Below are 27,582 nucleotides of genomic sequence, written 5' to 3'. Positions count from 1 at the left end.
AGAAATAACAGAAATAGCTGGTTGCCTGGACAGGCACCCACTGTTCCTCTGCAATGTTGGAGCATACATATCCAGCCTAAAGGTCTAGAATATTTGACAGGCTTTTCTATTAAAATAGGATTTTTGAAGGACGGTTTCACCTTGTCTTGGCAAGGTTTGGCAGTCACTCTCCTTTGTGTCCTGCTTGTCCAGTTAGGACAGCATACTGTCAGTAGTCAAGGCAAGGACATTTTCTTACCTAGTGACTAGCTTTTGCCACAAAAAAAGTAAATTCCATATGGAGTTTCTTTGATGCCCATCATCTTCCCATGAAGATTGGTGCTACCAGGAACAGACATGTCTCATTGTCATAAAATGAACCTATGTTATTAAAAAATCTTAAATGCCATATTCTGTAGATCTCTGAATTGTTTTTTTATTTTATTCTTTTTTAATTAAAATTTCCACCTCCTCCCCATTTCCCATTTCCCTCCCCCTCCTCCCACATATTGCCCCTTCCCCGCACTCCCCTCCCCCTATCCCACTCCTATTCTCCTCCCCCCACTCCATTCCCCCTCCCTCTCGATACTGAAGAGCAGTCCAAATTCCCTGCCCTGCGGAAAGACCAAGGTCCTTCCACTTCTATCTAGGTCCAGGAAGGTGAGCATCCAAACAGGCTAGGCTCCCACAAAGCCAGTTCATGTATTAGGATCGAAACCTAGTGCCATTGTCCTTGGCTTCTCATCAGCCTTCATTGTCCGCCATGTTCAGAGAGTCCAGTTTCAACCCATACTTATTCAGTCCCAGTCAGGCTGGCCTTGGTGGGCTCCCAATAGATCAGTCCCACTGTCACAGAGGGTGGGTGCACCCCTCGTGGTCCTGACTTGCTTGCTCATGTTCTCCCTCCTTCTGCTCCTCATTTGGACCTTAAGAGCTCAGTCCGTTGCTCCAAATTGGGTCTCTGTCTCCATCTCGATCCATCGCCAGATGAAGGTTCTAAGGTGATATGCAAGATATTCATCAGTATAGGATAGGGTCATTTCAGGTTTCCTCTCCTCAGTTGTCCAAGGTACCAGCTAGGGACATCTCCCTGGACACCCGCGAGCCCCTCTAGAGTCAAGTCTCTTGCCAACCCTAAGATGGCTCCCTTAATTAGGATATATATTTCTCTGCTCCCGTATCCACCCTTCCTATATCCCAACCATCCCATTCCCCCAAGTTCCCCCCATCCTCCCCTTCTCACGTTTCTCACCCCATTTCCCCTTAGCCCCATGCCACCTCACCCGCAAGTTCCCAGTTTTTGCCCTGCAATCTTGTCTACTTCCCCTATCCAGGCGAATGACTGTACATTTTTCTTTGGGTTCACTTTCTTATTTAGCTTCTCTAGGATCACAAATTATATACTCAATGTCCTTTATTTATGGCTAGAAACAAATTATGAGTGAGTACATCCCATGTTCCTCTTTTTGGGTCTGGGATACCTCACTCAGGATATTGTGCTCTATTTCCATCCATTTGCATGCAAAATTAGCGATGTCATTGTTTTTTACTGCTGAGTAGTACTCTAATATGTATATATTCCACACTTTCTTCATCCATTCTTCCATTGAAGGGCATCTAGGTTGTTTCCAGGTTCTGGCTATTACAAATAATGCTGCTATGAACACAGTTGAGCAGATACTTTTGTCATATGATAGGGCATCTCTTGGGTATATTCGCAAGAGTGGTATTACTGGATCTTGGGGTAGGTTGATCCCAAATTTCCTGAGAAATCGCCACACTGATTTCCAAAGTGGTTGCACAAGTTTGCATTCCCACCAGCAATGGATGAGTGTACCCCTTACTCCACAACCTCTCCAGCAAAGGCTATCATTGGTGTTTTTGATTTTAGCCATTCTGACAGGTGTAAGATGGTATCTCAAAGTTGTTTTAATTTGCATTTCCCTTATCGCTAAGGAGGTTGAGCATGACCTTAAGTATCTTTTGGCCATTTGAATTTCTTCTGTTGAGAATTCTCTGTTCAGTTCAGTGCCCCATTTTTAATTGGGTTAATTAGCATTTTAAAGTCTAGTTTCTTGAGTTCTTTATATAATTTGGAGATCAGATCTTTGTCTGTTGCAGGGTTGGTGAAGATCTTCTCCCAGTCAGTGGGTTGCCTTTTTGTCTTAGTGACAGTGTCCTTTGCTTTACAGAAGCTTCTCAGTTTCAGGAGGTCCCATTTATTCAATGTTGTCTTTAATGTCTGTGCTGCTGGGGATATACGTAGGAAGTGATCTCCTGTGCCCATATGTTGTAGAGTACTTCCCACTTTTTCTTCTATCAGCTTTAGTTTGTTCAGACTGATATTGAGGTCTTTAATCCATTTGGACTTGAGTTTTGTGCATGGTGATAGATATGGATCTATTTTCATTCTTCTACAGGTTGACAACCAGTTGTGCCAGCACCGTTTGTTGAAGATGCTTTCTTTCTTCCATTGAATACTTTTAGCTCCTTTATCAAAAATGAGGTGTTCATATGTTTTTGGGTTAAAATCAGGGTCTTCTACTCGATTCCATTGATCGACTGCTCTGTTTTTATGCCAATACCAAGCTGTTTTTAATACTGAAGCTCTGGAATAGAGTTTGAAGTCAGGGATGGTAATGCCTCCAGAAGTTCCTTTATTGTATAAGATTGTTTTGGCTATCCTGGGTTTTTTTGTTTTTCCATATAAAGTTGATTAATGTCCTCTCAAGATCAGTGAAGAATTTTGGTGGGATTTTAATGGGGATTGCATTGAATCTATAAATTGCCCTCTTAGAATTGCCATTTTTACTATGTTGATCCTCCCAATCCAAGAGCAAGGGAGATCCTTCCATTTTCTGGTATCCTCCTCAATTTCTTTCTTCAAAGACTTAAAGTTCTTGTCAAATAGATCCTTCACTTCCTTGGTTAGAGTTACCCCAAGATATTTTATGCTATTTGTGGCTATCGTGAAGGGTGATGTTTCTCTGATTTCCCTCTCTGTTTCCTTATCCTTTGTGTACTGGAGGGCAACTGATTTTTTGGAATTGATCTTGTATCCTGCCACACTCCTAAAGGTGTTTATCAGCTGTAGGAATTCTTTGCTGGAGTTCTTGGGGTCGCTTATGTACACAATCATATCGTCTGCAAATAATGAAAGTTTAACTTCTTCCTTTCCAATTTGAATCCCTTTGATCCCCTTATGTTGTCTTATTGCTATCTCTAAAACTTCGAGCACTATATTGAAGAGGTATGGAGAGAGTGGACAGCCTTGTCGTGCTCCTGATTTTAGTGGGATGACTTTGAGTTTCTCTCCATTTAATTTGATGTTAGCTGTCGGCTTGCTATAAATAGCTTTTATTATAGTTAGGTACAACCCTTGTATCCCTAATCTCTCTAAGGCCTTTATCATAAAGGGATGTTGAATTTTGTCAAATGCTTTTTCAGCATCTAATGAAATGATTATATGGTTTTTTTCTTTCAGTTTATTTATATGATGGATTACATTGATAGATTTTCGTATGTTGAACCAGCCCCGCATCTCTGGGATGAAGCCTACTTGATCATAATGGATAATTTTTCTAATGTGTTCTTGGATTCGGTTTGCCAGTATTTTATTGAGGATTTTCACATCGATGTTCATGAGTGAGATTGGCCTGTAGTTCTCTTTCTTGGTTGTGTCTTTGTGTGGTTTTGGTATCAGAGTAACTGCAGCTTCATAAAAGGAATTTGGCAATGACTTCTCTGTTTGTATATTGTGAAATACATTAAGGAGTATAGATATTAGGTCTTCTTGGAAGTTCTGGTAGAATTCTGCATTGAAGTGGTCTGGACGTGGGCTTTTTTTGGTAGGGAGGTTTTTTATAACAACTTCTAATTCTTCGTGACTAACATGTCCATTTAGATTGTTCACCTGGTACTGGTTTAACTTTGGTATATGGTACTTATCTAAAATAGTGTCCATTTCTTTTACATTTTCCAATTTTGTGGCATACAGGCTTTTGTAGTAAGATCTAATGATTCTCTGAATTTCCTCTGTGTCTGTGGTTATGTCTCCCTTTTCGTTTCTGATCTTGTTAATTTGCGAATTCTCTCTCCGCCGTCTGATTAGTTTGGATAGGGGTTTATCAATCTTGTTGATTTTCTCCAAGAACCAGCTTTTTGTTTCATTGATTATTTGGATTGTTTTCTGTGTTTCTATTTTATTGATTTCAGCCCTCAGTTTGATTATTTCCAGTCTTCTACTCCTCCTAGGTGAGTCTGCTTCTTTTTTTCTAGAACTTTCAGGCGGGCTGTTAAGACTCCAATGTGTGCTTTCTCCGTTTTCTTTCTGTGGCACTTAGTGCTATGAACTTTCCTCTTAGCACTGCTTTCATAGTGTCCCATAGGTTAGAGTATGTTGAGTCTTCGTTTTCATTGAATTCAAGAAAGACTTTAATTTCTTTCTTTATTTCTTCCTTGATCCAGGTGTGGTTCAGTAGTTGACTGTCCAGTTTCCATGAGTTCGTAGGCTTTCTGGGGATAGCATTGTTGTTGAATTCTAACTTTAATCCATGGTGATCTGATAAGACACAGGTGGTTACTAATATTTTTTTGTAACTGTGTAAGTTTGCTTTGTTACCGAGTATGTGGTCAATTTTCGAGACGGTTCCATGAGCTGCAGAGAAGAAGGTATATTCTTTCCTATTTGGGTGGAATGTTCTATAGATGTCTGTTAAGTCCATTTGATTCATTACCTCCCTTAATCCTCTTATTTCTCTGTTAGTTTTCTGTCTGATTGACATGTCCATTGGTGAGAGAGGAGTGTTGAAATCTCCTACTATTAGTGTGTGTGGTTTGATGACTGCCTTGAGTTTTAGTAATGTTTCTTTTTACATAAGTGGGTGCTTTTATATTAGGGGCATAGATATTCAGGATTGAGACTTCATCCTGATGAATTGTTCCTGTTATGAGTAAAAAATGTCCCTCTCCATCTCTTCTGATTGATTTTAGTTTGAAGTCAACTTTGTTAGAAATTAGTATGGCCACACCTGCTTGTTTCTTAGGTCCGTTTGCTTGATAAACCCTTTCCCAGCCCTTTACTCTGAGTAGATGTCTGTCTTTGTGGTTGAGGTGTGTTTCTTGTAAACAGCAGAATGTTGGATCCTGTTTTCATATCCAATCTCTTAGCCTGTGCCTCTTTATAGGTGAGTTGAGTCCATTGATATTAAGTGATATTAATGACCAGTGGTTGTTAATTCCGGTCATTTTTTCTTTCTTTCTTTCTTTTTTTTTTGGTAGTAGAGTTTGTGTGTTTCCCTTCTTCAAGTTGTGCTGGTGAAGGGTCATTAGATGTCTGAGTTATTGTGGGCATTGTTGGACTCCTTGGGTTGTGATTTTCCTTCAATTACTTTCTGTAGGGCTGGATTTGTGGCTACGTATTGTTTAAATTTGTTTTTATCCTGGAAAATTTTGTTTTTTCCATTAATAGTGAACGAAAGCTTGGCTGGGTATAGTAGTCTGGGCTTGCATCCATGGTCTCTTAGTTTCTGCAGTACATCTATCCAGGACCTTCTGGCTTTCATGGTTTCCATAGAGAAGTCAGGTGTAAGTCTGATAGGTTTACCTTTATAGGTAACTTGACCTTTTTCCTTTGCAGCTCTTAATATTCTTTCTTTATTTTGTATGTGTTGTGTTTTGATTATTATATGACGAGGAGATTGTTTTTTGATCCAGTCTATTCGGTGTTCTGTATGCTTCTTGGACCTTCAAAGGAATATCTTTCTTAAGGTTGGGAAAGTTTTCTTCTATAATTTTATTAAATATATTTTCTGGACCATCAAGCTGTACTTCTTCTCCTTCTTCTATCCCTATTATTCTTAGGTTTGGTCTTTTTATTGTGTCCCAGATTTCCTGAATGTTTTGTGATGAGAATTTGTTGGTTTTGCTGTTTTCTTTGATCAGTGTGTTTATTTTCTATATGGTATCTTTAGTGTCTGAGATTCTTTCTTCTATCTCTTGTAATCTGTTGGTAGTACTTGTCTCTGTAGTTCCTGTTCGTTTATCCAAATATTCCATCTCCATCCTTCCCTCGGTTTGTGTTTTCTTCATTACTTCCATTTCATTCTTCAAGTCTTGAACCGTTTCCCTTACCTGTTTGATTGCTTTTTCTTGTTTCTCTTGGTTTTCTTGGGTATCTTTGAGGTATTTATTCATTTCCTCAACCTTTTTGTTTGTAATCTCTAATTGATTATGGCAGTTTTTCACCTCCTGTTTAAGGTCCTCTATTATTTTCATATAATTCACTTTTGAGTCGAATTCTTCTAATTCTTCTGGAATAGGGTGTACAATTCTTATTTCGGGATTCCTGGATTCTGGTGATGTCATGTTGCCTTTCAGGTTGTTGGAGGAATTCTTGCATTGGCGCCTGCCCATCTCTTCCTTCAAATGGAGCCAGGAGAGGCCTGGTGTCTTGGTCCAGTCTTTGCTTTGACTAACTCCCTGGGTGTATCTCCTCAGTGTAGGAGCAAGAACCGTTCCCTTCCAGATGGACTCCTCAACACCAAAACATGGATGCCTGGTAGTCCTATGACCCGTGGACAAAAGGGCGAATGTGGGGGGTAGGGCAGGGTTGAGTAGAACACAGGCGACCCTGCAGCACAAGCTGAAGGTGCCTGCGCTCCCTTTCGGGGGTTCTTGAGGCCTGCCCGGTAGGTAGGCACTCACCACTCTGAGTGGGTAGCCTTAGTGTAGGAGCAGGAAGCTGTTCCTCAGCAAAGGACCTTGGAGACAAGGCAGGCTTGGGGAGGGGGGGTCGTGTGTAGGAAAGAAAGCCCTGCAGCAGGAGCTGGGGGAGGGGGTTTGTGCTCTCTTCTGGGACAGTCCGCCCCTGGATAGCACACACTCACCGATCCAGATGGAACTCCTCAGCACCTACACCTGGTCTCTGAATTGTTTGAATATGTCCTGTATACCTAAAATACATCTCTCATTGACCTTGAAAACATACCTAATATGACTACAAGTTTAATTGTAACAGGTGACTAATTTGATAACCTACATTTTCTTATTACTCTAAAGAGTTGGTAATAATAATTTTAAAGAACTAGAAATTTGTATTACATTGTTAAATAAGCTGTATAGATATGATTTCTTGAACAAGATTAAAAACCTATTATAGTATGTTTTAACAAAATTAATCTCAAATTTGTATCAATATACTAAGTATGTATACAATATACTAAAGTCCAGTCCAATTTTTAATACTAATAGTTACTTTTTAAAAGCAGATTCTATAATCTACCTTTCTATCTTATAATATTTATATCTTCACATTTTTTTCAGAGTAGGTTCAATAATCTACCCTTTAATTCTATTATATCTATACCCCCTTTGTTCTTTTCAAAACAAGAACTCTGAATCTAATTTCTCTTGTTCAATTTTCCTCCTGACAGGTTACCAATATAATTCGTAACAAACCCTGCTAAACAATTACAAATATCCATAACCCATTGAATGACCAAATACCACTCACCCTACCTCTTGTGAATGTGGACTTCATATTCTTAAATTTACTTACTGATGTCTTGGGGAAAATGGCATCTTTAGGAAATCCGGAAAAGAAAACTTTGGGCTAATTGTCAAGTCCTGGGAGAGATAGTTTTGTCATTTTTTGTCCAGTCTGTGTGTAATGGGAAATTACAAGACTTGTCTCAATCCCACCAGAGTAGTCTGTGAGGCTGGATCATCTCAAACTAGTCACTTTGAAATCATTCTGAGCAGTTTTTAGGACAAAAGCCAATCTTTAGGTGGTGGTTTTCAGATTAATAATATAGTCCTGGAGGAATTGTAATTGTGGGGTCCCATCCTCCTTATGGAAACTTTAACATTCTCTGTTAGACATGGTCATGGTTCATGTCAGAAAACTATTGACAGAAACTCAAACCTGAAATAATGTACATGAAGGTAGATGAGATTTTTTTCTAGAATTTGCATGCTATGTGAATTTTAATATCTAAAAAAGTTTAAATATATATTAATTATATAACCTATAGAATATTTACACATTAAGAAAAGTGGTTAAAAGTCAATATATAACCAAAGTTTTATGAGAATAGTGTCTATAAAATGGCCCTTAAATACTTGTTTTTCTTCTGTCCCATATCAGGTGACTCTTCTGACATGACACAGAGATTTTGAATTACACTTTAATAAGCATTCTTGGGTTTAGAGAAGGAAAGAGGCACCCTCCATTCAAAAGCCAGCTTTGACCTTTAACTGGGCTGGGACAACAAGACCAGTTGCATTATATGTATGTAGAGAATAGCAGAAGCAGACATTTAGGAAGATTTATGAAATTTTATTCTATTAGAAATAGAATGGGATGGTTGGGATGGAGGAAGGGTGGATATGGGATCAAGAAAATATATATTTTAATTAAGGCAGCCATTTTAAGGTTGGCAAGAGACTTGACTCTAGAGGGGTTCCCAGGTGTCCAAGGAGATGTCCCCAGCTAGGTCCTTGGACAGCTGAGGAGAGGGAGCATGAAATGGCCCTATCCTACAGCCAAACTGATCAATATCTTGCATATCACCATAGAACATTCATCTGGAGATGGATGGAGATAGAGACAGAGACCCACATTGGAGCACCGGACTGAGCTCCCAAGGTCCAAATGAGGAGTAGAAGGAGGGAGAACATGAGCAGGGAAATCAGGACCGCGAGAGGGTGCGCCACCCACTGTGACGGTGGGGCTGATCTAATGGGAGCTCACCAAGGCCAGCTGGACTGGGACTGATGGAACATGTGATCAAACCGGACTCTTTGAACGTGGTGGTCAGTGTGGGCGGACTGAGACGCCAAGGACAATGGCACTCGGTTTTGATCCTTCAGCATGTACTGGCTTTGTGGGAACCTAGTCTGTTTGAATGCTCACCTTCTTAGACCTGGATGGAGAGGGGAGGACCTTGGACTTCTCACAGGGCAGGGAACCCTGACTGCTCTTCGGACTGGAAAAGGAGTGGGAGGGGAGGGAGGGGCGGGGGAGGGAAATGGGAGGCAGGGAGGAGGCGGAAATTTTTAATAAAATATTAAATAAATAAAAATAAAATACAATAAAATTTTAAGGAAAGTTTTGAGTTTGGATAAATGGAATATGAATAATAAAAACCTGCATGGTAAGGTACTACCTCCTCCAAGCAGCTTGTCTTGTCTTGTTTGGTCTGGTCCAGGCAGATTAACTGGTGTCTGCTTCATGGCTCATCTGAGCATCGTTTGTGTATCTCAGCTTGTCTTACAGTGTTGGCATACCTTATTGATTATATATGCTTTAGGCAAGTGGGCACTAGTAAAATGTTACCAGTTTCTGTGACTTCTTAGAGCTTCTGTGTTTTCTGTTTCTGACTTCCTCTACAGGATGGAATATTTCACCTTCCTCCATAATAGTGATACTCAACACTTGTGTCAGCACTCCTTTAGTGTCACATATAAAATATCCTGCATATCAGATATTTACATTATAATTCATAACAGTAGTAAGATTATACTTATAAAGTAGAATAAGCATAATTTTACATTGTGTGTACGCTACAACATGAGGAACATTATCAAAGTATCACAACATTAAGAAGGTTGAGAACTACTACCTTGAAGAATCCTATTTCTTTATATCTCTTAATATCCTATGTTTTCAAGAACATCCTACAAGATGAGGCATTTGAATCACAGAGAAAATTGATTCACAGTAAACTCTTTTGGGCATGTACTTCAAGGCCTTGTCATCTTACCAATGACAACTTGCCCACCATGTTCACTGTTGCTTTATATGTTTCTATATGAGTGTATCTAGCATACAGAATCAACTTTGATGTCCATCCCCTTACACATGGGTTAATAAAAATGTGGGCCCTAGCTTTAAACTTGTTGCTTTTTGTGTTCAAGCAACATTATGTGTAGAAACCAAGAATCCAGGAATGGACCTTTTGTGGGGAAATACAGGAAGAGAGGATGAAAAGTAGAATATAGGTGATATGAAATTAGAAACTGAGCAGAATATTTCAAATTTGTGGTGCAGAAATGGAGAAGAGAGGGGACTCGTATAAGGTCAAACCAAATGCGCTGTGCATGAAGAAAGTACTTGAGAACCTTTTACATTGCAACCCAAGTAAAAAATACAATAAAAGAGGACCGTAGAACACAGTGCTATAAAAGTATGGGACAATGTTTGCTAGATGTTCAATTGGAGATGTAGGAAGAAAAGAGGTGGAGTGGATGGGTTAACCAAAAGGAAGGATGCAGGAAGCAGCCTCATGAAATCCCATTATCTTACAAACTAATAGGAAGTATAATTTTAAACATTGAACAGTGGTATCCCACATAGGTAAATAATGCTCCTCCCACTCATGGTGGTATTAAATGGAACTCTCTGTACCAAGTACTAATTATCTGTCTAGGACTTACTAGTTAGGGATGCCTGAGAGTCATCCCAAACAAAACACACACACACACACACACACACACACACACACAGAGAGAGAGAGACAGACAGACAGACAGACAGACAGAGACAGAGACAGAGACCCTCCTGGCTCCCTTTCATAACCTGCTGGCAAAGAAAAGGTGTCAGTGGTCTTACTTGTCCTTGGATCCTGTATCATTCAATACCACCCTACTTTACAAGTTATTTGTACTGGTGCAATACTTGCATGATTGATTATAGGCATAACCAAGGTCTTTCCAGATTGTATTAGAAGCCTGATTAATAGAGAAAAATTTATTCCATGGTCAAAAACTCAATCTTGCGAGTTATAAGGCCAAGGAGAGAACCTACTGATGTTTTGTTAATTCTCTTTTTGTTAATCTGTGCTCTAAATATTTGTTTTATTTATGAATGTTTCTGCACTCAACTTGAGTTAAAGAAGTCTCCTTTTGCAGTTGGTAGTGATTAATGCATAGATTCATAACTGTCCAGAAGGTATTAAGTAAAGCAACTGTTTGACTGTGGCAATTACCATTTCATCATGGCTGAGGGAGAGTCCCATGAGTCTCTTTGACCTCTATGAGAGTCTCCCAGAAGTTAATGTGGGAGTGTCATATATCAATCTGTTGATTTCATTGGTTAAGTAATAAAGAAACTGCTTGGCCCTCATAGGTTAAAACATAGGTGGGTGGAATAAACAGAATAGAATGCTGAGAGGAAGAGGAAGTGAGTTCAGATGCAGGGCAGCTCCTCTGAGAGACAGATGCCATGCTCTCCTCTCCAGAGCAGGCGAGATGAAGCTCCAACCCAGGATGGACGTAGGCTAGAATCTTCCCGGTAAGCGCACCTTGGGGTGCTACACACATGAATAGAAATGGGCCAAGCAGTGTTTAAAAGAATAAAATTTGTGTGTTTTTATTTCGGGGCATAAGCTAGCTAGGCAGCCATGAGCCGGGCTGTGGGAAGAGACCCACAGCCCCCACAACAGAATGGCGCCCAGACATGGGGCACTGAATCTACAGAAAGCCTGAGAAAGCTTGGGAAAGAATAGAGTAAAGCATGTTTTCTTGGTAGCAACAATTTCTCGGGTCTGCTCTGCCTGCTAGAGGCAAGCAAGCGCTCTCATCTAAGAGAGGCTTCCTGACTCAGCTTCAGCTGCAAAACCCTGCAGCTCATTAAGAGGTCCTGCCACGAAACACTTAAATGGTACTGATAAAAGCTGACTGCATGCTTGTTTGTTTTCAGACATAGCAGGAAAAAAAAAGTTGTGCTGTTTTAAAATGCTGGCATTCTGGTCCGTCCTGCCAGGGCCGGTACCTCCGCCATGAGGCTGGAAAGCTAAGGAATGGCCTGGATTTAGCTGGCAAAGCCACGGCTTTAATCCTACCCATATTGCTCAGTAATTTAAAGGCTCGTGTGGTCAGAAAAAGAGAGAGATACAGTAAAGAGAGATTCAAAGACAAAAAAACTTTAAATGATTTACAGTGTGTTTAAAAATATATGCAGACTGAAAGTTAAAGTTCTTAAAAGTAAAAAAACAAAAATAAGGAAGTAGTTGGGTGTGGTAGTACACACCTTTAATCCCAACACTTGGGAGGCAGAGGGAGATTGACCTCTGTGACTTCAAGGTGTGATAGCACAGGCCTTTAATCCCAATGCCTGGGAGGCAGAGACAGAGGGATCTCTGAGAGTTCAAGGACAGCCTGGTCTACAGAGTTATTCCAGGACAAAGATACACAGAATATAAAATAAAAGTAAAAATAAACAAAATAGAGGTTAAAATAAAGCCGCACAAAGATGGAAAACACAACGAGAATCTTGATACTATATGCTATTATGCTCTGTTTGAATTGTTTGAATGCTGAGGAAGGAGCAACAGTTGCTAAAAGATATTTGTTTATAAATGCTGCTGAACTAATCCAAGATAGATATTTTCAAAATACCTTGACTTCAGAATTTGGATCTAAGGATATGATACTTTGGAAAAGAGTTTCTTCTTTTGTTTTCACAGAGGATGAGACTCTTTGGATTGCTTCTATTTCAATATGGTATGATAGACCACGCCCTCCTGAAGGGTTGCTGTGAACACCTTCAAAAAATTACTTTGCTCAACTGCCGACTGAGAGGAACCTAGCACACAGGTTATACCATGAAAGACCTGATTAACAGCGCCCCCATTCAGCAGGAAGCAGTTTGGAGAGAAAAAACTGCGCCCATGTTCCCATATATTGTTTATAAATGTTCTTTTACATTTAAAGGGGGAGATGATATAGATGTGAATAATTTGCATTGATATGAATCTTGGTTTACTGATATTAATTTAAGGTCAATCTTATTATATGTATATGTATTTCTGATATTGATTAAGGTATTGTGATTGTGTAGTTCACTTAAAAATGTAATGTATATAGTTGTTAAGGGATAATTATCAATAATAGTCAAGCTTGTAGTCATGTTAGTTAGATTTCCTAGATGTACATAGATATATTTTAGATAGGCATTCTTCATATCTTTCAAAGATTATAAAATATGGCATTTTAAGTGTTGTAATAACTTAGGGTTTTTCATAACAATGAGACACGTCTGCTCCTGGCAGCACCAATCTACTTCAAGAAGAAGATGGGCATCGAAGAGGCACCTTATGGAGTTTGATAGCCATTTGGGCAAGAAACTGCTCTTGCCTGGACTGTTGCATAAACTGGACACAAAGAACCCGCAGAGAGAGGACTACTGAACTTGCCTAAAGGTGAGATGATCTTTCGGGGTTCCTGATTCATGAAAGAGTCTGCGGGACATTCTGCAGGATACAACAGATAGTGACTGAACTGCCTTTGAAATTTCCTGCTTCATGGAAATGTCTCTGGATACCACAGGCCTTTAGGCCGAAGATGGATGCCCCAACGGTAGAGAGGAACTTTGGGTGACTGTCCAGGCAGCGAGATGTCTCTGTGATTTCTAGAGTTTTGTAAGTTGCTTATTTCTTGTTTGCTTAGGTAATATTGTATCTTTCTGGAGTCTTTGATGGAGTTGAAGAATAGTTAGTTATAGTTTTCCTTTGTTATAAAAGATAAAATAGATGTAAATATTGTAACTGTAATTCTTACTTGATAACTGTTTTGTTATATGTAATTTTGCTATGTTAAAGTTAAAGCCTTCCTTTTTTTGTTTAAACAGAAAAAGGGGAAGTGATGTGGGAGTGTCATATATCAATCTGTTGATTTCATTGGTTAAGTAATAAAGAAACTGCTTGGCCCTCATAGGTTAAAACATAGGTGGGTGGAATAAACAGAATAGAATGCTGAGAGGAAGAGGAAGTGAGTTCAGATGCAGGGCAGCTCCTCTGAGAGACAGATGCCATGCTCTCCTCTCCAGAGCAGGCGAGATGAAGCTCCAACCCAGGATGGACGTAGGCTAGAATCTTCCCGGTAAGCGCACCTTGGGGTGCTACACACATGAATAGAAATGGGCCAAGCAGTGTTTAAAAGAATAAAATTTGTGTGTTTTTATTTCGGGGCATAAGCTAGCTAGGCAGCCATGAGCCGGGCTGTGGGAAGAGACCCACAGCCCCCACAACATTAATGAAAGCTATATGATTTATTATTTTGGTAGAGTAAATACTTCCTATTTACCTTCTGTATGTCAAAATGAAATCATGCCCTCAAGTATTTCTTTAAATTTTTTTATTGCTTTCATTTTTGAGATGGAGTTTCTCTGTGTAGCCGTTTGTATTGGATTTTGGACTATGAACCATTTTCAACTCACAGAGATCCACCAGTTTCTATTTCCAGAGTGCTGATATTATGCCCCATGGAGACCCAAGAAAGACCTTGGGGATTTTAAAGCTATTTGTGAGCATACCTGTGACATTAAATGCTGGGATTTAAGACATTTATCACTTTGCATGGTATTATTATCAATAATTGAATGTTGAACAATGTAAATGGTTTTATTACAATTATTTTTAGGGACTGGCAAGATGATTAGTGGGCAAAGCACTGGTTGTTCCAGAGGACCAGCATTAAATTCTCAACATGCACACAATAGCTCACACCTGTTTTTATTTTATTTACACCTTCAAGGATCTGAAGTCCCCTTCTGTCCTCTACAGATATCAGACCAACATACAGTTCACAGAAAGTCTTATATACAAAGCACCCATGCACATAAAGAATAATTCACATAGTTCATACTGCAGGATTTTATTTCAATATAAGTTTTGTGATATTTTATAAGATTTAACACTTCATTAAAGGCTTTCACATGTTCCTTATCTTTATGTTTCTATTATGTATACTTGGAATTTATAAGTCAAGAATACCATGTAAATGCTATGTCACTTGATGTATAATGGTGTTTTCTGTGCAGTATGAAGTCTCTGATGTCTTCTAACATTTGAAAGGTGGACAGAGGATATTCCAAAGCCAACACATTTGTGAAGTTTCTCTCCAGTATGAATTTTCTGATGTGCTCTAAGATATGAGCAGCCAGTAAAAGACGTGTCACATCCTGTACATCTGTAATGTCTCTCTTCAGTGAGAATTCTCTGATGTGTTGTAAGGTTTTACATGCATGTAAAGATTTGTCACATGTCAGACATTTACAAGGTTTCTCTCCAATAGAAAGTTTCTGATGTTTTCTACGATGTGAAATGTAGTTAAAGAATAGGTCACAGTCTTTGCTTACATAAGGTTTCTCTCTCAACATTTTCTGATGTTGTCTAATATATGAGCATGTATTAAAAGATTTTTCACATTCCCTACCCAGTATCTCTTCAGTATGCATTTTCTGATGTTCTCTAAGAGTTGAATGTGTAGACAAAGATTCGCCCCACTCCTTACATCTGTAATATCTCTCTCCAGTATGAACTCTCTGGTGTCTTCAAAATATGAATTCTGGATAAAGGACCTGTCACATTCTCCACATTTGTAAGCTTTCTTGCCAGTATGAATTTTCCAGTGTTTTCTAAGATCTGAGACTGTAAAAAAGTCTTGTCATTTTCCTTACATTTATAAATTTTTTCACCAGTGTGGATTCTGTAATGGTTTTTAACATGTATTATTTCAAGATAGGACTTTCCACATTCCTTTCATTTGTAAGATTTCTCCCCAGTATGAAGTTTTTGATGTGTTTTAAGACTTGAACGCTGGGTAAAGAATTTTTTACAGACATTGCACTTGAAGGGTTTCTCTCCAGTATGAATTCTCTGATGCTTTGTAAGAGTTGACTTCACAGTAAAGGATTTGTGACATTCTTGACATGTATAAGGTTTCTCTCCAGTATGGATTCTCTGATGCTTTGTGAGTGTCGACTTCAGTGTAAAGGATTTGTCACATTCCTTACATATATAAGGTCTCTGTCCAGTATGAACTCTCTGATGGCTTCTAAGATATGAGTTCAGAGTAAAGAATTTGTCACATACTTCACATTTGTAAGGTTTTTCATCAGTGTGGATTCTGTAATGGTTTTTAAGATGTGATATCTCAAGAAAGGACTTATCACATTCTTTGCATTTGTAAGATTTCTCTTTAGTATGAAGTATTTGATGCCCTTTAAGAGTTGAGAACCGGGTAAAGGATTTTTCACAAACTTTGCACTTGTAGGGTTTCTCTCCAGTATGATATCTCTGATGCTTGGTAAGATCTGACTTTACATAAAAGGATCTGTCACACTCTTTACATTTGTAAGGCTTCTCTCCAGTATGAATTCTCTGATGCAGTGTAAGAGTTGACTTCAGATTAAAGGATTTGCCACATTTCTTACAGGTATAAGGCTTTTCTCCAGTATGAATTCTCTGATGTCTTATGAGATTTGACTTCACATTAAAGTATTTGTCACATGCTTTACATTTATAAGGCTTCTCCCCGGTATGAATTCTCTGATGTACAGTGAGACTTGAGGCAGTACTGAAGCATTTCCTGCATTTTCCACACTGGTGTGTTTTCTCTCCAATGTAGACTGGTTGTTGCAAAAGACTGCCTGTAGTGTCAAAATAGTCATCATATTCTCCCTGTCTGTGCTCTTTCTTTGCAGTGTAAAGTCTCTGATCTGGGGTAATGTTGGAGCACAAATTTAAGCATGCCTCAGACTCTTTAGAATTGCAAGGTTCTTTTCCAGTGTGCATGCTTTCATGTCTTTCTGGGTTTGATGAATCAATAGAGGCATCCCTGTACCTGTTGTGTCTGTAGTTATTAGAGTTGTCTGTAGTTACACTTGTTCTATAAAGTGCACATGTGGAGGGATCATGAAGCATTTTGCCAAGCTCCTCACACTGACAAGTCTGCTTTTCAGTATTCACGTGTTGTTGGGTATGATCATATAGGTAATAGTTCTCTGGAAAATAAGTACAACCATATTAATGGGGCTTGTTACTTGATTAACTATTTGGTCAATGATTGTCTCTCTAAGTTCTGGGTTAAAATAAGTCAACCAGAAACTACTGAGATATTTCCCTTTCACTGTAACTGAATGTATTTCTCACAAAACCATGACAGCCTTCAAAGATCTTTGAATCATAATAGATATCTGTTCCTTTAAAAAAAATACCTTACACATAAGATAGATCAGAAAATTGAGAATCAAAAATTAGCTTTGGGATTAAGCTCATTGATTGATTCAATTCTTAATAAATTCAATTCTTAATCTGTCTCTCTATGTTTAAATATTTTTTTCTCAGAAATTGGTGAGTACAGTTTAATCCAATCCCAAATTCACAGTATTTAACTTCGTGATAGGAATTAAAGATTACTGTTCAGAAGACCCAAATACATTAAACATTAAAATTCTTACTTAAATGCATTACAGCATTTATTTTTCTCTCTAGAAAAACAAATGAAGTTTTTCAAAAGGAATGGAGGCAAAGTAAGTATTTTGCCAGACACAAGAGGCTCAGTTCATCTGAAGCATGGCCGTCATGGGCAGCTATTGCTTACTTCTATCCTTCACTGTCTGAGGTCAACACACTGCTGTTTTTAACTTTCCACATGGGGTTATTCTCAAGTCTAGTCTATACACCAACTCCTGAGAGTATTTTCCAGAAGGATGTCTCTTTATGCTCCTCTGGGAAGAAAACAAAGGATGGAATGTAAAAGTAGACATCAAGGATGTTGGTTAAAGAATAATCCTACATCATGTACCCACATTATTCATAAAATTATTCTAATCTGATGTCAGGATAGTCAAATAAAATGCATTTTGTACTAATATTTACATCATAATTCAGGTGTAATAAGTACCTTTTCTAATCATTACAACAGACAGGATGCGTCCTGGGATCAGGAACTACACTAAGTTATATGATTAGAAATCCTTTCAAGTGGAATTGAATATTGCAAAAATGTTCTCAGTTCTTGCTTTCTCTTTCACCCAAAGCCATCACTATCATCTTGTTCATTCCCTAGCCCACCCTACTGTACCTTCTCCTCTCTACATTCCGGGGGAATCTCACTTGCTCCAGAGCTACCATGCCTACAATTCACGTGTCCTATGAGGCGGCCCATGATCCATCCCAGAATGTTTAGAAAAATACAGAAGTCTAACACAATATTGTTTCTTTTCTTTTTTCTTTTCTTTCTTTCTTTTTTTTTTTTTTTTAATTTTTCGAGACAGGGTTTCTCTGTAGCTTTTTGGTTCCTGTCCTGGAACTAGCTCTTGTAGACCAGGCTGGCCTCGAACTCCCAGAGATCCTCCTGCCTCTGCCTCCCGAGTGCTGGGATTAAAGGCACGCGCCACCACTGCCCGGCACATTATTGTTCTCAGTATATGAAGGGAATGCAAAGTAGAAGAATCTAGGAATAATTTCTGTCTTGTATTTCCTGTCAGAATCTTCAGTGTATTTGTAGGGGAATTTTAAAGTTTCACATCTTGAGATTTTTCTCACAATTAAAATCATGTCAAATTCAGGCTGGGCAGTGGTGGGACACACCTTTAATCCCAGCATCAGGAGGCAGAGGCAGGCAGTTCGAGGTCAGCCTGGTCTACAGAGCAAGTTCCAGTACAGTCTCCAAAGATATAGAGAAACCCTGTCTCGGAAAACAATAGAAAAGAAAAGAAAACAAACAAAAAACCAAACATGTCAAATTCAACAGTGAATATGGAGCTTTAAGATATGGATGTAGATAATATATGACTAAGTTTCTGAATGCATTGAGGAACCAAAATGAGGAGTGTTTGACAAGACTAACATGGAAAATGAAAAGAAAAAAAATCAAATACCATGAAAACATTTTTTTCTCTACTACCAAACTTTGCCTAGTATCCTGTTTGGTTTTTTTCCAATACAGATTAGCAGAGGGTTTACAACCTATAATGCCAGTATGTACAAGGGATTAGTTAAGAGTTCTACAAGAACAATGTTCTTACCCACAGAGATCAGGTTGCTGTAATTCTCCAACATCACATTAAGGTACAACATCCTCTGAGAAGTGTCCAGGCATTCCCACTCCTCTTGGGAGAAGTACACAGTCACATCCTTGAATGTCAGCAGACCCTGAAATAAAATAGTTGTTTGACAATGTGTTACCAGACAGAGTGCTCTCCTTGAGGTTAGTAGGCTTGAGGAAATTGGAGATGTAAATGATGAAGACAATTAAGCAGATGATTTTAATACATTTACATTTTATAATGTATTATCTAACTCTTTGAAAACAGTATGACACAACAGGCTTACAAGCAATATTCACAAAACATACATTTAAGGTCTGGACACAGTTTCCTATGTATTTTGGGTGCTGTGATTATGACCCTCGGGATTCTAGTGTACATGTCTCAGAAAGAAAATTCATTCTGATGGAATGTGCTTTAGTTCCTGTACCTGTAGATCACTGCCACTCAATCAATTCTGTGGATTCTATTGCCTTACAAGATTCTCAGTTTGCGTGTTTGAAACCTAGGACCCATGCCATCCCATTATATAGCAAAGTGGTAGAAAATGGAAAGTGGAGATTTCATGGTTGAGTTCATAGGCAACAAATTTTCATTTTTTTCACAGTAACAATGAATTTAATAACACTGCATACTATCAATTTTACCATTATAAGAACAGGCAATCTATGGAATTTATTTTGTAAGCATTTTTGAGCCACTATCAAGCATATAGAAAAATCCACAGTTTTTTAGATATTCTAAAAATTCCAAAATAAACAAGAATATGCCAACTTAGAATGAAATAACAATTTCAGAAATTTTGAAGAATAATTCATTTCTGAAGAATTAAAAAATTGACGGAAGTCCTGTTAGAGGATATTTGTTTATACTGCATGAAGGTCTGCCTAATGTACCTGATTGGTTTAATAAAAAGTTGAATGAGCAATAGCTAGGCAGGAGTTCTAGGGAAAGAGATGAACTCAGGAAGAATCTGGTGTGGAGGGAGACTGTTGGTAGAGGTTTCTTTCTTGCCCAGTCTCGCAGTTGTTCAGTCCCAAAGAAATGCACAGAGGTCTATATTGATCATAAACTAGTTGGCCTATTAGCTCAGGCTTCTTATTAACGCTTACATTCTACATTGACCCATAATTCTTGTCTGTGTCAGCTGTGTGGCTTGGTACCTTTTGTCAGTATGGCATTCTCATCTTGCTTCCTCTGTATTGGGGTGAAGACTGACCCTTTCCTCTTCCCAGAATTCTCCTGTTCTGGTCACTCCACATATACTTCCTGCCTGTCACCCTCACTATACTTCCTGCCTGACTACTGGACAATCAGCATGTTATTAAACCAGTACAACTGACAAACCTTTACAGTGTACAAGACCATTGTCCCACAGCAGGAGACACCAAAGAGTCACAGAGCAGATTGGAAGGAAAGAAGGAAAGAAAGGTAGAAATCCACATGACAAAATGTAGATTAATTGAAACAGGTTATTTGAATTATAAGAGTTATTTGAGACAAAGCCTAAGCTAAGATCTCTGCTTTCATAATCAATAATAATTCTCAGTGTCATTATTGAAGAGTTGGTGGTCCCAAAAAAGAAAGTTCAACTACAATGTCCAAAAACATAAGAAATGATATTTAAGCCGGGCGGTGGGGGCGCACGCCTTTAATCCCAGCACTCGGGAGGCAGAGGCAGGCGGATCTCTGTGAGTTCGAGACCAGCCTGGTCTACAAGAGCTAGTTCCAGGACAGGCTCCAAAATACCACAGAGAAACCCTGTCTCGAAAAACCAAAAAAAAAAAAAAAAAAAAAAAAAAAAAAAAAAAAAAAAGAAATGATATTTAAGTTGTAGCTAGCATGTACACCTAAGGCTAGCAATTGTGGATGCATTCAAAGTATCATAGATTTCCTGTCAGTAAAGGAAATTCTGTAAATATGTAAATATGAAATTCTGTAGAAAATGTTATCACTTTTCAATGTGTTTCAAATATAGACCTCAAAACAGACTAGGGGGATATTTTAGCTTTTTTTTTTTTGCATCTTAAGTTTAAAGCTTTCATTGTGTTCCTTTTTAGTACTTATGCTATATTGTCTAAGAGATTTCAGGTTAGTGTTTATGATTCTTCCTTTATTTCTCTGGAAATGCATAGTGGTGACATATTTTATCTGAGTCACAAGTCAGGAGTAAGTACAAACCTGTGGTCAGTGCTCATTCCTCAGATTTCTACTTTCAAACACTGGAGTTTCAGGGTAGAGGAGTAGAGCCATGACTGCCACAGGAACTGACTAGAGCAAAGCAATCATATGGAATGCTCTTTCTGCATCAATTGTGATGGTTTATGTACATCAATCAGTAAATTCCAAGACATTATGCCTGATGCATTCCACATGATGCTACATAATGTGTCCTTGCCAAAAAGGCCTACACAGTGGGATCTTGTTTTGGGGAAAAAGATAAAGAGAAATAAAAATATTGATCTCAGGTCAGGTGTGGTGGTATGTGTCTTTAACCCCAGCAGTTGGGAGATAGAAGCATGTGGATATATGTGGGTTTGAGGCCAGTCTGGCCTACAGTGCTACTTCTACAGCCAGGGCTACACAGAGAAATCTTGTCTCAAAACACAAAATAAAACCAAAAACCCTGAAACACTAATCTCTCTAGTTTGGGAAGTTACAATTAAACATCCTAACCAAGCGAGTGATGTGAGCACCAAATATCCTGAGACAGACAGATGGCAGCTGTCAACAAACACATGGGTGCATCACAAGGATATTAATCACCAAAGAGAAATACAAGTAGACTACTGCGGTAGTTTGAATGCAATTGGCCCTCATTGGGAATGGTACTTTTGGGAGGTGTGGCTTTGTTGAAGTAGGTATGGCCTTGCTGGAATGAGTGCATCACAGTGGGGGGAGATTTTGACTTCTTTTTAAAACTTCATTCAGTGTGACACTCAGTTGACTTCCTGCTGCCTGCATGTGTAGGACTCTCCACTACTACTCCAGATTGTCTTCCTATATGACACCATGATGATAATGGACTGAACCCCTGAAACTCTAACTTGCCACTTCAATTACATGTTTTCCTTTAGTAGTGGTACCATAGCCGTAGGGTCTCTTCAGAGCAATATAAATCTTAACTAAAACAATTGCAATATGAATCTACACTCGTGACCATCATTTTCATAGTAGGATGAAGGCACATGTGCAAGCCATGTTCTGCACATGTTCTGTGTGCTTAAAGTTGTAGGAACAAATTATTACTTAATATTAAAAACCTAGCTTGGTCTCTTAATTGTACATTTTGCTAATATGTTGTAACAATTATCCCATGTACTTCAGTATGTACTTATTATAAACAATATTTAAGGAAATAGACAGTTCTCACATATAGTTCCTACATGACACAGGAACCCTCAGTCACTAATATATAATGTTCATCTTCTCCAAAATTAGGTATCACATCAACATATTTTCTGTTCATGTGTTAATATAAAAATAGTTTCAAAATTACAGATCATAAGTTCATGTGAATTATTTGCCCTCTGGGAAATGATCTGGGACAGACAGAATGGAGAAATTTGCTACACGTGTGTTATTTTTGGTATTATATTTTATAGCTATAGTCATATATACAGCCTGGTATACACATGAAAAACAGATGAGGGTACGAGAATATGGTAGAGGACCCAGGAAGAAAACCAGAAAGCTAAGCATGCAGAATATTTGACAAAGGATGCAAAAAGATATAGTACAAAAATGTTGTTTTTTCAACAATTGGTGCTGGCAAACAATCCAACACAAAAATTTAATTGGATTCTTATCTCTAATTTCTACAAAAATCCATTCAAAATGGATCAAAAATCTTTAAAAAAAAAAACTAAAATCACATAGAAATCCAGAGAATATGGGGAATGTCCATCAGGATATTGGGATGAGCAAGGACTGGTTGATCAGAAGGAATGCAAATAGCATAGGCACAGAACAGATGGGACTACATGAATACAAATTGTTTCTTATGAAAAAATTAGCAGTAGACACAGAAAACAAACTGATGGTAGATAATCTATACCATCAACAATTTAAGTAAGGACTTGTACCAAGAGTTTACCAAAGATCACAGAAATTAAATAACAAGCAACTAAAACTGCCAATTAACATGTGGGCAAATGAGCTGAATAGACACATTTTAAAGATAAATACACATAGAGTCAGTAAATATTGCAAAAGTCTTTGGGATCCCAAAAATTCTATCATGGAAACACAAACTAAAACTGCTTTGAAATATGGCTGTCATCAACTAACCAGAAAACAAATGTTAGAGAGGATTAGGAGAAAGGAAGCCTACGCACTGAGAATGGAGGGCAAGGGGCAAATTAATAAAGCCATTGTGGAAATCAGCTCAGAGATTATTGAAAAATTGAAGCTAGAACTAATGTAAGACCCAGTAATATCACTCCTGATACATAATCTGAGAACTCCACACCCAAGTACAGAGACATTTACACCCTATGTTCACTGATACTGCATTCACCATAGCAAAGTATCAGAATCATCCTAATTCTCTATCAATGGATTAATGTATAATGAAAATGATATACATATAAAATGGAATACCATTTCCCTGCAGAGAAAATTGCAATAAAATGCAATCAAATGGTTGGACTTAGAATGTGTAATATTAAGTGGGGTCACACAGTGTCAGAAATAAGAAACCACATTTTCTCTCAAATGCAGAAACTAGCCAATAATATGTTTTTATGAGAATCAACATACATGTGGGCACAGCAAAATATGGAGAAAAGAGAACAAGAAAGGTTAAATACCAGGGTTGAGGTGGGATTGAATACAGGTAATGAACACCAGTTATGAAAATGATATAAATCTAAGTGCTTTTCTAGCTCTAGTTCTATCACAGTTATTTTTCTTTTTCTCTGATGGATAAGTTGGTAAAAATATATCCAATAACAAAAATGTAAAATGCTTTTTGTAGTACCTTTTTTGTGGTAATAGATCTTCTGTCCCCAGTGATTATGCTGCCCACATAAAACTACACTGATTTATACAGTATTTGGGTCTGCTTAATCTCAGTGCATGGATTTTTGTTGTTTGTTAACAACTCTCATAATAAAATATAAAATATTATCAGTAGTGGAAAATTAAAGGCTTTCAATATCTGACAATAAAACATTTCCAGAAAAGGACATGACCACTGACCTGAGACATTCTTACTGGAGAATCAGCCATTTCTTCTGGTATCTCTTCTTTGAGTATCTCTTTCAGGAACAATGAATAGATGGCTTTTTGTCCTTTCATATAAGAGGTCAAAAAGAAAAAGGAAAACATTAGTACTGAAAGCTGTAAGAGAACAAGAGAACAATGTCAGATCACATGAAAAGACCCAAGAAACAGAATATGTCCAGGTATCCAGACAATGTTCCCAAATCCAGGAAAGCATGGAATGACATTTAAAATTTGAAGAGACAGTCAGTATCAACAATATTGTTGAATCCAGAAAGGAAATATATCTTCAAACTGATGAAAACATAAGTGCATTTCAAGATAGTCTCAACTTGACATAATATATGTTATCAAACAGCTTTGCAGACAATAATTAGAGGCAAAATTTCTACAGGAGAATTAGAGGGTTTTTCCCATGAGAATAAGGGAAATAATAAATTTCGTGTGAAGAATAGTAAAGTCTGGAAACCTGGAAAGTAATGGTCCATGGGCAAGACAGCAAATCACTAATTGTCACAGAGAAGGTATAAAACTATTACAAATAACCCAGCCAGCCACAACATCAAAAACAAAAGCATTGTGAGTAAAAATGTCACGACCAAAAATCTAGCCACTCGAGAATCCTCAATTAAATAAATAGATCTTCATCTAGCACGTTGACTCAGTTCTGCTTCACAGATGATCAGTCACATTCATTGCCACTCTACTCTCAATAGCTACAAAATGGAACCAACCTAAATGTTTCTCGACTGACAGATGAATACTGAAAATGCGGTATGTATACACTATGGAATACTATTCAGTTGGAAAGAAAATTGAAACCATGAGCTGTTAATGGATCTAGAAAAGATCATATTAAATGAGGTAACCAAGAAAGACAGACATTGCTTGTTCTTTCTCATAGTAAGTTTCTAACTTCAAATGCTCAGATGTGACTACACAACCTGGAGTAACTAAAAGTAACCCAAAAAGTAAAAGGAGACCACTGTGGGGTGTGGGAGGAGTGATGGACAGGGAAGTTACAGCGAACAGTGATCTAAAAAGGGGAAACTGGAAAACTGCTTGGGGTGTGTGCTAATTATGGAGAATGGACAGATACATACAAAGGAGGGTAAAATAACAGCAAGGATTTTTTAAAATCATAAGGAATTTTTCTTTTGTCATCTACTAATATGGCCTATAATACATATAAGTCTCTGGAAGCATATACAGTTAGCGTATAAATAAAAATTTCCCATCACAGCTGAAGTTGCTCTTCACAAGAGCCATAGATTTTCTAAGTAACAACCCCACCCACTTGCTTGGAAATTGTTGGTCACAGATGTCCTTGAGATTCCCAAAACTTTACAGGCTGCTGTGACTGCCCATGTTTGTTTGCCTCATAGATGTAGAAGGTGAGTCTTTATTGTTGAAGAAGCCATGTGCTTCTGTCACGGCCAGAGGACTTGAGATGGACCATTTTAAAAGTTTTCTCCCGCCGGGCGGTGGTGGCGCACACCTTTAATCCCAGCACTTGGGAGGCAGAGGCAGGCAGATCTCTGTGAGTTCGAGACCAGCCTGGTCTACAAGAGCTAGTTCCAGGACAGGCTCCAAAACAACAGAGAAACCCTGTCTCGAAAAACCAAAAAAAAAAAAATAAATAAATAAATAAATAAATAAAAAAATAAATAAATAAAAGTTTTCTCCCTGGGACCTAGCTTTAGTAGTTTCAGAAGACAACATTTCTGCTTTTAAAGGAGGGATCTAACCAACAGAGTTACCCAGCAATGGCTATTATGAACCACAACATTTTCTCCGTAACACTATAAACATAAAGGTACAAGAGTGGGCCACATATATTGTTGGTAACCAAGTTTCTAATTGGACTTAATACCTCTTCAACAAGAGGAAAATCATCCCTGGCCTGGAAACCTAGCCTGTTTCTGGGGATTAGTGGAGACTGAATCTTGGAGGAGAACCTAAATCCACCATGCATCACTCACATGCATAGTCATAAGATTATTTTTGCCTCCTATTCTCCATTCTTTTGTAGAAAGTCTTCTGAGCTGCACCAGGATAAATTTGAGATCTTTCCCGATGGAAATCTCCAGATTTCTAGTGAAATAGAATGTGACAAAATGGAATTCTTGTCCTACAGATTCTCATCTCCTCCCTCTCAATACTCCAGGGCTCAATAGGTGAGCAGGATTGTGTGATCAACGCATCCAGCACATGGTAAAGAAATTGTTCTGAAAGCAACTGGATTTCTAATGAAGTTCTGTGCTTAGTAGATAAAGATACAGGATTCTACAAGTGATTCCCCAGTTGCCAGGCAGGGCCATAATACTGAAAACATTTAGAAAGCATTTTCAGCTAATACCACTTGAATGCCACTTCCAGTCACAGCTCAGTCAAATCTCAGAGTAGAAATGGGATGGAATAATTGGGATCACAAAAGCATACAAAAATGAACTAGCGAATGGACCATGGACCAAATTTGATGAAAGTCTTAAATCTGGCAAAGGAAACATGCTTGAGTAGTTTTGCAAAAACCTGAGGAGGTGAAGGGAAAGAGCCAGCAAACTATTCTTGTGCACAGAATCCAGACTGCTGCAAATATGTAACATCCGGTCAGAGCTCTCTGCATAGTCCTCAGCCATTGCAAACCCTCCTATACATAGTCATACCACTGGCTCTCAACAGACCACAAAATAAATCCCAGCAGTATTTTTATTTTGACACAAATTCAAATTGGTTTTAATAAACCCCTAGTCAGATATTAGAGTAAATGTTGAAAAATCAGAGAAGTCAAGGAGCCAGCCATGAGTGTGGCTTCTTACCTCTACTGAATCCTCAGGCCAAAAGGGTGAGATCCTGTCTCTAGGAATCCTCAGACTGAGTGGGCTTACCTCGTGTCTCCTCTGGCCTTATATTCCTCTCCCCACCAATGTCTCCCCCTCCCTAATGCTGGAATTAAAGGCGTGTGACTCTAAATCCTAAGATTAAAGGCGTAAGCTCCATTTCTCTTTTAGACTTTTAAAATCTCACTTAGCTCAGGATGGCCTTGAACTGATCTTACTGTTTCTTTATCCGAAGTTCTGGAATTATAGTTTTGTGCTACCAAAGCATGGCCTCTATGGCTAACTAGTGGCTAGCTCTATGCAGTGATCTTCAGGTAAGGTTTATTTGTTCGAGCATAAACAAATTATTACCACCAGTTGGAACAGTTTTATTAGTACATACCTTTAATTCTAGCACTTGTGCGACAGTGGTGGGTGGAACTCTATGAATTTCAGTTCAACCTGGTCTACATGATGAAGTCTTGTCCAGGCAGAGCAACACTGTTAGTTCACGTCTCAAACACAGCAAATGCAAGAACCAAAAATAACAATTTGACCATATGTCCATGGACAAAGTGCTTATCTTTGACCGAGGACACGAAAGATTATTGTAAACATTTGAGTGATGTAGTTGAGCTAATATAATTCTTCAAAAGTTGCTTTCTAACATATCCTATACCATAATACCTTTTTTTATTTTTTGCCTTCTTCCCCACCTTAGGA

The 27,582-nt window shown here is 38.3% G+C and overlaps 1 pseudogene; it reads right to left on the bottom strand.

The window, feature by feature from the left end:
* Nucleotides 1-14,768: 14,768 nt before the first annotated feature.
* The window catches only part of LOC130867938 (zinc finger protein 54-like), a 41,066-nt pseudogene continuing 28,252 nt past the window's right edge, over nucleotides 14,769-27,582 (bottom strand).

This window comes from Chionomys nivalis, chromosome 2 (genome assembly GCF_950005125.1).
Source record: "Chionomys nivalis chromosome 2, mChiNiv1.1, whole genome shotgun sequence".
NCBI classification, from domain to species: Eukaryota; Metazoa; Chordata; class Mammalia; order Rodentia; family Cricetidae; genus Chionomys; species Chionomys nivalis.
The sequence above is the reverse complement of the archived record's forward strand: the minus strand, read 5'-3'. Positions and strand labels throughout refer to the sequence as shown.